General features: G+C 46.3%; 1 pseudogene; it reads left to right on the top strand.

Annotated features, from left to right (window-relative positions):
- Positions 1-575: 575 nt before the first annotated feature.
- LOC144820241 (uncharacterized) lies at positions 576-1,535 on the top strand (annotated as a pseudogene).
- Positions 1,536-11,451: the final 9,916 nt, after the last annotated feature.

Here is an 11,451-nt window from a genome sequence, read left to right as displayed (position 1 = left end):
CAGAAGACTCCCACAAGGGTACTGCGAGTCTCCCAGCGTCTTTAACAGAGTCGTCAAAGAGGATCTATCGAACTTCCAATGTCACAGCACCTTGCTGCAATATGTTGATGACATTTTGCTCTGCAGCACTACAGAACAAGAGTGCAGAACTGATAGTCTCCCTGCTCACCACGCTAGCCCACATAGGCTATAAAGTGGACAAAAACAAACTCCAGTACTGTCAAAGAGAGGTACAATATCTGGGCCAGATACTCTCAGCATCAGGGAGACGAGTAACGCCAGACAGAGTCGAAGCCATAAAAATGACACCAGAGCCCCAAACTGTCAAAGACATGCAGAAGTTCCTAGGATTAGTGAATTATGTCCGCCAGTGGGTCTTTGACTTCTCCACAATAACTGCCCCTTTGTTGAAGGCAGTCAAAGCAGCAAAAGACAGACGAAATAAAGTAGATTGGACACCTGAAATGACAGCTTCCTTCAGAAAACTCAAAGATGAAATTACAAACGCACCAGTATTAGGTACACCTGATTACACAAAGGAATTTTACCTGTTCACACACTGCAATGGTCAGGCCATGACTGCAGTCCTTACCCAGAAATACCCCATGGGCCATAAGCCCATTGCCTACTTCAGCGGCATGCTATACTCAGTCATGAAAGGTCATTATCCCTGCGAACAAGCCCTGGCTGCTGCAGCCTTTGCTGTGGAGAAAAGCACCCCCATTGTCATGGGATCCTCGCTGACACTGTACACCGAGCACGCTGTCTTTGCTATAATTCAGAAAGCCAAAACAACATTGACTACACAGAGAGTGTCCGGTTACGAAGTCATCCTGTCACTGCCCTCCCTGAAGGTTGTCAAATGTCACACAGTCAATCCTGCCACCTTCTTTGCCCATCCCATTGTAGCATCAGATGACGACACTCATGTCTGTGCCACATACTCCCCAGATGAATCAGGAGCAGCAAAAGAGGACCCCTGACTGACAGCACAGTATACTTTGTTGACGGTTCCTCCACCATTGACCAGGAGACAGGGATCAGGTACACAGGAGCCGCAGTGGTTAGAGCCCAACAGCACGAGTCCTCCGATTGCTTTGACATTGTACGGCACATTACATTACCACCACATTACTCCGCTCAAGCTGCTGAATTAGTGGCACTAATTGCCGCTCTAAACTGTGGGGCCGACGACCGCATCACAGTCTACTCAGACTCTGCATATGTCACAACAACGACACACTCAAGCATCCTGCACTGGAAAAGGCGCGGGTTCCTCAAATCAGATGGAACACCCGTGTGCCACAAAGATTTGCTGGAAGACTTGATTGAAGCACTCACACTTCCAACTGAGGTAGCCGTTGTTAAATGCGCAGCGCACACTAATGGACAGGACTTTGTTTCCAGAGGAAACGCCCTGGCAGATTGGGCAGCCAAAGCTGCGGCCAGGGGCCCCTTACCCGTACCTGCACCATATCACCCTATCCTACTTGCTCAGGCTATTGCTCCATCAGAACAGACAGAACAAACAATAACACTAACGGAACAAGTACAAAAGCAGGTCGATAGTGTAGCTCCAGCCCAGCACTCAGACACAAATAATGACCATTCTGCCGCACCTGGTTTATGCACTATCGATGACACACAACAATACGATCACATTGCCCAACTACATCTCAGGGAAGTACAAGAAAGTGCACCACAACAAGAGAAAGAGCTATGGAAGAAGAGGGGAGTACAGCAGGACACTGCTGATTTTATCTATAGACAGACAATGTCATGGAAACCTGTCATGCCACAAGCCTTACTGCAGGTGGCACTGGATCAACTTCACCTTCCCGCACATGTCTCCCGAGATAACATGTCCACCACATTGCAAGCAGACTGGTTCATTCCCAATGCTTACGAATTAATACAGTTCTTTGTTAATAAATGCCTTGTCTGCCAACAGTATTCACCAAACCCAACTCTCAAAACAGTGGCCTCCACCATTACCAAACCCTCTGGCCCCTTCAAAGAACTCCACCTCGACTATGTGGATATGATTGATCGGTGCCAAAATTACCAATATCTCATTGTGGTGGTATGCCCCTTCTCACGATGGATCGAAGCTGGACCCTGTGTCCACTGCGATGCAAAAGCAGCAGCCACATTCCTACTGCGTGAGGTCATCTCCCGCTTTGGAATTCCTTCCGCCATTAGACCAGACAACGGAAGCCATTTTTCAAACGCCATCTTCTCCTCTCTCACCACAATGCTAGGCATCAGACACAAGCTGACATCCGCTTACCATCCTCAAAGCAATGGCATTTGTGAGCGCCTCAATGGCCTGCTCAAAAACAAAATAAGCAAAATTAGCGCCACCATTGGCAAAAAGTGGCTCTACTGTCTCCCGCTGGCCCTCTTCTCATTAAGAAACTCCCCAAGCTCGGATCACCACCTCACGCCCCACCAGCTTGTCACCGGACGATCCATAAATGTAGCGGTCCCTCCCAGCAGGCCCAAAACAGATACTGAATCATCCTCTGACATTGTTAAGGCTGAGCTTTATGACTTCTTGTGCACACTAACCCGCGCTGCGCAGTTCCTCTCTGTCCAGGTATCCAGAAGGAAGGAGAAGGGCCCCATCGATCCTGAGCTCCCACCTATCCGTCCTGGGACTTTGATCTTTATCCGGAGGCACGTTAGGAAGTGGAAAGACCCCAAATTCGACGGCCCCTTTGCAGTGACTGATTCATCTCCAACTGCCGTCCGGATAGCTGAACGAAAAGCATGGATACACCGGCGAGACGTTCGGCTTGCTCCTGTGCCTCCGCAGCAATAGACAATGAACTAAGAGAGGAAAGACACATGCCCATGGTCCCCCTGAATGAGGACAGCGGTTTCCCGTCCATTGCCGAAGAAGAAGGCACACCCGTGCTGATCCAGGGATACAGCAGCCACGATGCAAAGTTATGTACTCTTGTCACATTTATGTTTTGTATCATTGTTGGAGTGGCACTAATAACTTTTTGGTGCGTCTATTTTTTTGCTGTAAAGAGCTTTAATGAGATAGGGAATAGAAATGCCTTACAATACACTGCTCCAGCAACTGTGCCAGCGGTCACACTCAAAAAGCAGACAGCAACACAACACACAATAGGTCCCGAACTCCCCAAAAATAGTATAGCCAGCAGCACACCCACCGGTGTGCATCCTGAATACTCACTCCTCACCCCAGGGGAAAGAAATAGGTCATGGGATAGGTCTGCCAACATCACAGAAAGACAACCAGTGTCCCGCCAACGCCTTTCCCGTCACCACAGATCACGCCGATTTGCTATTGCCCCTTACAGAACAAAACCCCTTGTCCCCCGCAAGAATGCAAATAACCAGAAGGCAGGGCACAAAACATTCGATCATCTTGTGGAAATACAAGAGGGCTTAGGGCCCACACTAGGCCTACAGCTATCAGTGAGAGATCATTCAGTCCATTCTTCCCTGGTAGACAACTCCTGGTACAGAGATATGACAGCCGTAGGGAAGGGGATTACAAATGAGTCCTGTTATGTATGTTCATACATTCCCCATGCAGTAGGGGCTGACAGACTACTATTTCCCAGAGAGTTCCCCCCACACATCGCCATGTGCCTTCTGCACTTGTATCTGTGCCGCGTAGAAGGTCAGATACAGGTCAATACGGTAGAACTAGATACAGACATTGCAAATACCACAATATGGGACTACACCCCCATCATATACAAGGTTATCACCGGTACCATCGCCCTAACTAAAGAGATAAAAAACTTGTATCGAAGAAAACACAGAAACGCACACTTTCATGAGTCAGTAATTAGAAAACAAGGGTTTACTGCAGTGACGGCACCCCCAGCCGAGTGCGATGCATCTGTACCACACGATGAAAGTTCCTGTCCGTGCAACAATAGAACTGTGCTGAACATGCAAGCACAGCTCTATGTCAAAAATAAATGGGTCCATGTCCATACTCTACTCTGCAGGGCAGCTTCCTTAGGCCCCCCTTGGGCTGGCAAAACAGACTGGGTGGGAGACATCGACTGGGATGTTGAGGAAGGCTGCGAGGATATTTGGAATAAGGAAGGGAAAAGATACACCTGGGATGGGGAAGGAATGTCCGAAAGTAAAAAAGCATTTAAACTAAAAAACCCTTCTCTTTGTTTCCTAGGCAATGGCTCCACCTCTGTTGGGCGTAACACAGACTGTAACAGAACCGTCTTCAACTTCGATATGCAGTTTGGCACCTCCGCATTAATGGACTACTACTGGGCTTGTGGAGAACGCCTCTATCTCCACCTACCTCCTCAGTGGCTCGGACTGTGCTCTCTGGTGACTTTGCATGAAGTACATCTGGTTGTGCCGGCATCAAATGCCTCTCACATACTGACACACCCCATGTCTGGCGACGTGACATTCCTTCACCGCCACCGGCGAACAGCGGAGTACTTTGCAGGCGAAGCTCTTGGTAAAGTTCCAGAAGCATTCCCCCTCTTCAACGAGGCCCAACTTTTCTTTGGAGGAGCAGTCCCAATGTTCCAAACTCAGGCTAATGCTCGCTGGCTGGAAGTGACGCGCTATGAGGTCATGAAAGCCATCAACAGCACCAGAGACGGACTAAATGCCATTAGGGAAGAACTGCGCCCATTGAGACTAATGGTTCTGGAACATCGCTACTTCCTGGACATGCTGACTGCCAAAGACGGTGGTTTGTGTCACCAAATAGGGAAGTCTTGCTGCACGTTCATACCAGGAAATGACGAGGACAACGGATCCATAGCAAGAGCCATTGAGGAATTGACCAACTTGGGAAAAGAAATGGTCGATGAAGGAGGTGCCCCTGCGGACATTATTCCAACAGACTGGTTCAATTTTGACTGGATGCCTTCGTGGCTCACAGGAATTTTGAAGCTAATAATACCGATTGTTGGGATTTTCATAATACTGTGTTGCGCTTTTCAGATTGGGAGCCATTGCGTTAAAAGATTAGGTTCCAAGGCAGTTGGGATGAATTATGCTAGCACAGGGATCTACCAGATAGCGAAGTATGAAGCCATGGATAGGGTTCCTGGGGATGGGACGGGAGTACAATTAGAAATGGTCGAGATAACAGAGCCTGGCACCCACTATGACATACCCACTGCTCCCCCTCTTCCCCCAGGCAGGGACAACCTGAACAGGAGCCCTACAGCCGCCCAGTATGAGCGTCTGCTTAATGACCGAGATGCAGAATATGTCAACATACTCCTTAGGTCAGATGGAGAAACACCAAAGAAGGAAGATCAGGTTCAAGGTAGCTTTAAGTGTTATGTTAACGACATGCCCTGGATACCCCCACTGGATGTAGGGTCGCCAAGATACTCAGTAAAGAGTGTGTTCATAAATGAACAAGACGGGGGTGATGATGAAGGGTCAAAATCACGCTCTACCATCTGATCACCAGGAAGAGCATCTCTTAGCTGTTTTAATAGCGAAAAGCCACCTGGAGCCCTGCCACAGAGAACCTGAAATATGCTTAAAAACCCTCACTTTTTGCTAGGCATGATCAACATATTTAATTCCGCTAACTCCCTGAATCCTGGGGTTATAGACCCAAGGCTGAGGCCCAGAAGACATGTCTTGGCCTAACAAAATGCAAGAGTCCACAATAATGTGAATAAAACATTTCTCTGCTGCACTGAAAATAACGTGGCAAATTGGCTTAAGGTGAAGTAGTAATTTTCCACAAAGGCCGACACCCACTCATGCACAGACTGGTGTCCGTTGGTACAGCTTCCTGAAAACATTGCAAAAACTAATATTTTGAAACATAGCTTGCACAAAGTGAAAAACAGCAACCTCTCGCAATAATAAATGTACGTGACAAAGATGTCCTTTTTTCAGAAATTTACAACTTGTTCTATTTCAAAATGTCCGTAACAAGATGTTCCTTAGAGACATCCTTCCGGTGTCCTAGGACACTTGTGGTTAAACTGCTGACACTGAAAGGGCGTAGGCCAGTGCGTCACCATAGAACCTTGGTTCCTCAATTTCAGGTATATCAGACTCAACTGTCAGATTCTAAGGCAGGACTCTTCTGCAGATGCCTGGCATTGAGCGTGGTTTTGTCCTCCGGCTAGCCGTATCTCTGACCTGGGACACCGGCGCCTCACTCAGGTTGTTAATCTCCCAGGGCAGAGACCCCTTTTGCTCCTTTATATCTTTGATATAACCTTTCAGCTATCTCTCTCTCTCCTAGTCATTATGGGACTGGTCTCATATCAAGGAACCACCTGACTCTGAATTAATAGCAAAATGTCCTATTCTGAGCTAATTCTAATTGTGCCTTCCTAGCCTTGATCCATTCGGGGTCCTGATAGAAATGTTTAACCTAATAAGTATAGATCTGTCTTAAATATTTTGCCTGAATGCACTAGAAACCTACATCAATGTGCTCAGTAGCATAGGATCTTTGATCAGCTGTGCTCGTGTTCATTTGTATACATTTTATTCCAGTCTTGCCTTGAGATATTTTGAGCATTTGTCATCTAGCATTTACCCCAGACAGAGTGAAGTCTGGATCCTTTGTAGGAACTTGCCTTAGAGCCAGGATTAATATGCATTTATCTTTCTACTTGTGAAATATTAATAAAATGTGCCACTCCAAACTTGAAATTCTGGTATCTTACATCTTTATTCCTTGCCTCTCTCAGTGGAATGCTGTGTTGGTGATTTGAGTCCACTTCCGAGGTGACCACTGACCGAAAGGGTCAACATTTACCCCTTCTCAGCGTCCATTCAGAGGAGATGTCCACACTATCAGCCTTAAAGCCGATGACGTCCTTTTGACATCGGCCAACCCGGATACCTTGTTGGGAGCTTTCCTTACGGAGCTGGACTCCTTTGCAAGGGCTTTGGGATTGCAGGTGAATATAGGAAAATCCGCCGTACTTAACCTCCTCCTTCCATCTCATGTAATGGAAAGTCTGCGGGTTCAACATCCCATACAGTAGTCAAACACCAAGGTCCCCTATTTGGGAATTCAAATGGCACCCACACTGAGGGCTATTGTTGCTATTAACTGTCGCAACCTGCATAACCAAATTCACTCTGACATGCAAAGGTGGAAACACTATCCAATCTCATGGCTAGGGACAATAGCCACAATTAAAAAGACTATCCTCCCCAAAATCCTGTATCTGTTTCAAACACTTCCTTTGAGGCCCCCACCTGGTCTGATTCGCCAGATGCAGATGGAGGGCCTGCAATTTATCTGCCAAGACCGCAAACCGAGAATGAAAAAAGCTATTGGCTTCCTGCCATCCAGCGAGGGAGGACTAGGAATTCCTGACCTACAGTTATGTTATCAGCCAGCACAACTGAGACAACTTGTGGAATAGAGCCGTACAGAATCTGAGAAACACTGCTTGTTTCAAGACCGGGCAGTGGCAGGCACGTCTCACCAAAAGGTTCCCTTTCTTAAAAAGCCACATAGGCCCCCAAACCTGCACATGTCCCAGATAACACTCGCAATATTTGCGGCATGGGATCAGACCAGTACCAAACATAACCTAACTACCTTTCCTTCCCCCCTAATTCCACCCTTTTTATAACCCAGAATTCGGACTAGGGGTGGGTGAGACTACTTTTACGCAATGTCGCTACTGGGAGTGCCGTGCCCTAGGACACCTCTTTGATGTAGAAGGTGTGCAATCTTTCCACAGGTCAAGTCAGACTATGGAATACCTGAGTCAGAGAGGCTGTGATATCGGCAACTCCGGCACTGAGCATTACAACCACAAAACAGGCCCCAAGCACAGATACATTTTACACAATACGAAAAGTGGCTTATAACCAGGACCGTGGACAAGAAGCTAATCTCTGACCTTTACACAATACAAAACTTTTCACACAAACACACATACAATACGAGCCATGCCCGCTGGGAGAAGGACTTGGGGGGGAACTAAGCAATAAAGAATGGGAGATAATATACCACAGAGCACGACACACAGCCAGTAACACAAGGCTGACTGAAATGCTGACGAAAGCATTAACCTACTGGTACTACACCCTAGCGCAACTACATAAGGTCGATCCCAAGCAGAGGGCATACTGTTGGCGTGGCTGCGAGGTACAAGATACGCTGGTACATGTCCTGTTGGAATGCAAGTACCCACAACAGTACTGGACTAAGATACTGGATGAGATCGATACCCACCTGGATACTCAACTGCCCAGATTCCTAGCTGATGTGCTCTTAGGGGTGCCAAACCCACTAACATATTCTTTAAAGTCTAGAAGAGTGGCTCACTGGTTAGGGGAGAAGTGTGGATCACTGGTTAGAGGAGGCAGACCTGGAAGCAGAGGTCAGCCCGGGACCAGGGTTCAATTCCCGGCTCGTCGGGGTCTTGAGTCCTAAAATGTCCATGGACTCGACCATTCTCGCTCCTGTGCCTACTCGATTCACGGGTTCACACTCTGCGACTCTGGGCAATAGCTTGCTTAATCTCCACAACAGCCCCTCGCGGCGGGATACCTGGCTTTCACCTTGCGGATACCCTGCCGGGGTTATCTCACAGGGGAATACCAGGGCGGGTTCCCTAAGCAAGCGCTTAGAAACCGCTTGGTGATTTACGCTATGTAAATTCCTGTACATTTTACATCTGTTAGGGTTAGCTCTAGGTACAGCTATACAAAACATCCTAACTCATCGGAGGACCCCCCCAAATTCCCACACATACGGTTTGGCTTTAACGTTTATGGCACACATTGAGGATGGAGAAAATAACACTGATGCTGTCTAATAAGGGCTTGGCCTTTGGGGAATTATGGCAGCCTTTTTTTGTCAATACTCACACCTCAATTCCGTGAACTCACCTGCCCTAAATACTTACGCTTATTATGCTTGCCAGAGACTGGTGCTTCTACCGACCCGGATAAGGATTAACAAGTACCATCACAACTCCAAGTTTCTGAAAGACACAAGGCAATATGGTGAATGGAAGGAAGGAGAGGGAGGGAAAAACGGAAGGAACAGTGCCTCTTTGGCTTCTGTATACATACTATATATACAGGGCTGTGTAAAGCACAAGGTCACGCTAAGTCTTTATTTGGCATTGGTTGATTGTTTTCATAAAATTGCAATAAAAAATGTAATCTCAAAAAGATTAGTGGTACAGTTAATCTACCCACAACATTTTTGACTGGGAGAGGCAAATGCAGTAACATTTGATTTAACATTTAGAAATTAGATCTCCTCTCCTACTACTATTGTCAACATATTCCTTAATTTCTTAACCCTTTTCTAAGTTTCCTAAACTACATTCGAACTACTAATAAATTGCAATGATTGATCTTTGCCTCTTATCTCATTCTGAATCCCTCAACCTTTGACCGGTCACCTCAGTCTGCATTTTTTTCAATGCATACCTGCTAACATATATAGTTACTAGTTACTTAATACTTTCTACACATCGCTGGGAAATCACTTGGGGTTGGGAGTTGGGACTGTACGAGCTACTATAAAGGCACAGTGAAGTGAAAGAAGAATGCACTAGCGCACTGTCTAATACACTACTATCTCAGTAACAAGACAGAGAGGTTCTGCATGATTTCTTAAATAAACAGTCCAAGCGAGTGCCAACAATATGAGTAGGACTAGGTAGCGTCACCTGTCTACACTAGGATGATCACATAATATTTGTAACATAAATTTAACTTACCTGAGTATTAGCAACATGCTTGCTAATTGGCAAAACAATATTAGCATAGATAGAACACAATCAATAAATAATCACCAATCCTCGCAACTTCCATACCCAGCCCATATAACAGGTACTGGTCCCAGTCCTAGATGAGTTCCCACCGGTGCGTCAGCTGTTGTTGGGTGTACCTGATCTCTGAACAGCGGTGAATCGCCCAGGGAACCCTCTGCAAAAGTTGCTTCCACTCCTGGAGTGTATAGCTGCTACTAGTACTGCTGCATGCTACGAGGGGTTAGGGGAGGTGTTGCAGCACATAACAAAACAGTTCTGCCACCTCCACCTCAGTGAATTGAGCGCAGGGCTGCCCCCTTTCTATGCATGGCCAGCCGCAAAATAGGTGGCTGCAGCTTTGTGGTTCGGGGGCCCTAGCGCTGCTGCTTCCCTGCTAGGTGGGGCCAGGGAAGAGAAGGAAGTAGAAGAATGAAAAAGAAGAAAGGAAGGAAAAATAAAGTAAAGCGAAAAATACATTACAAAAAGTCACACAATAAATTTGAAATAAACATAAAATACAGAAACACAAAGACTCAGGGTAAGGATATAATAAAAAATGAGGGGTAGATAGGTTTTAGAGGTGTAGGATTAAGAAGATTAGGAAGAGATTGAAAAAAAGACCCAGCGCCATAAAACAGAGCAAACCTAAGATGGCCGCGCCCATGCGAACTGCGCAGTGCCATTTCCGTGCCATTTCTGGCACAAGAACGCACATCTCGTTATGTTTAATGGAAAACGTAACAAGAACGAGTGCAGCAGCAATGCCCCTTTCAGAACTCCACGTAGCTCACTGAGTTTTTTTACCACTTTGCAGAGTTCTGCGTAGTGGAACTCCACGAACCTCGCTCAGACCTAGAGGTAACATAAAATTCCAATTGAACTATACGTCACAGTCTCACCTAAAGCAAACAACTTCCTGTAGTACTGGTAAAAGATTAGTTTAAGAGTTCCTTACATCACATAGCCTACGTAGCCTATTGTCCATGTGTGTGGACAGAATTAGTATATAACCTGGGAATCTCAATTTCTCTTTTCTATGTTGTTCTCTAAGTGCACATGCCAGTGGTTTCACTACTATATCATGAAACAATGGTGATAGTAGACAGCCCTGCCTGGTTTCTCTGCTAATAGGAAGAGACACAGAACTATTTCACTTGTTACTCTCTACTGAAGGAGGACAATAATCCTGAAACACATCTCTAGAGATACACAGCACTGGCTGCACCAAAATGGTGAATACTAAACACATTCAATTTAAGTGAGTTTTATCATGCACAGCATTTACCACAATGCATCTGGGCTAATTTTTGTGCTGGCATGCCAGGCAGTGTGCTCCCTACTCCTTTTGTGAATGGCTCCTTGCTGTTTTACTGGGCTGACAAGCTCTGAGACGCATTTGTGCTCTTGGAGTGGTGCTAAACCTGTGAAGACTGTGAGCAGCATTGCCAGCATACCCAAATTCCACTTTTTACTCTTTACTGAAGAAGGGCAATAATCCTGAAACATGTCTCTAGAGATACACAACACTGGCTGTGCCAAAAATGGTGAATAATAACTTCAACTGAAGTGAGTATTAAAATGCACTGCATTTACCACAATGCATCTGGGCTAATTGTGTGCTGCATACCAGGCACTGTTCTCCCTCCTCCTTTTGTGACAGACACCAATTTGCACATGTTTGGACTACAGGATTGTTATTTAG

This window comes from Lissotriton helveticus, chromosome 2_1 (assembly GCF_964261635.1).
Source record: "Lissotriton helveticus chromosome 2_1, aLisHel1.1, whole genome shotgun sequence".
NCBI lineage: Eukaryota > Metazoa > Chordata > Amphibia > Caudata > Salamandridae > Lissotriton > Lissotriton helveticus.
This window is presented reverse-complemented; position numbering and strand designations above follow the sequence as displayed.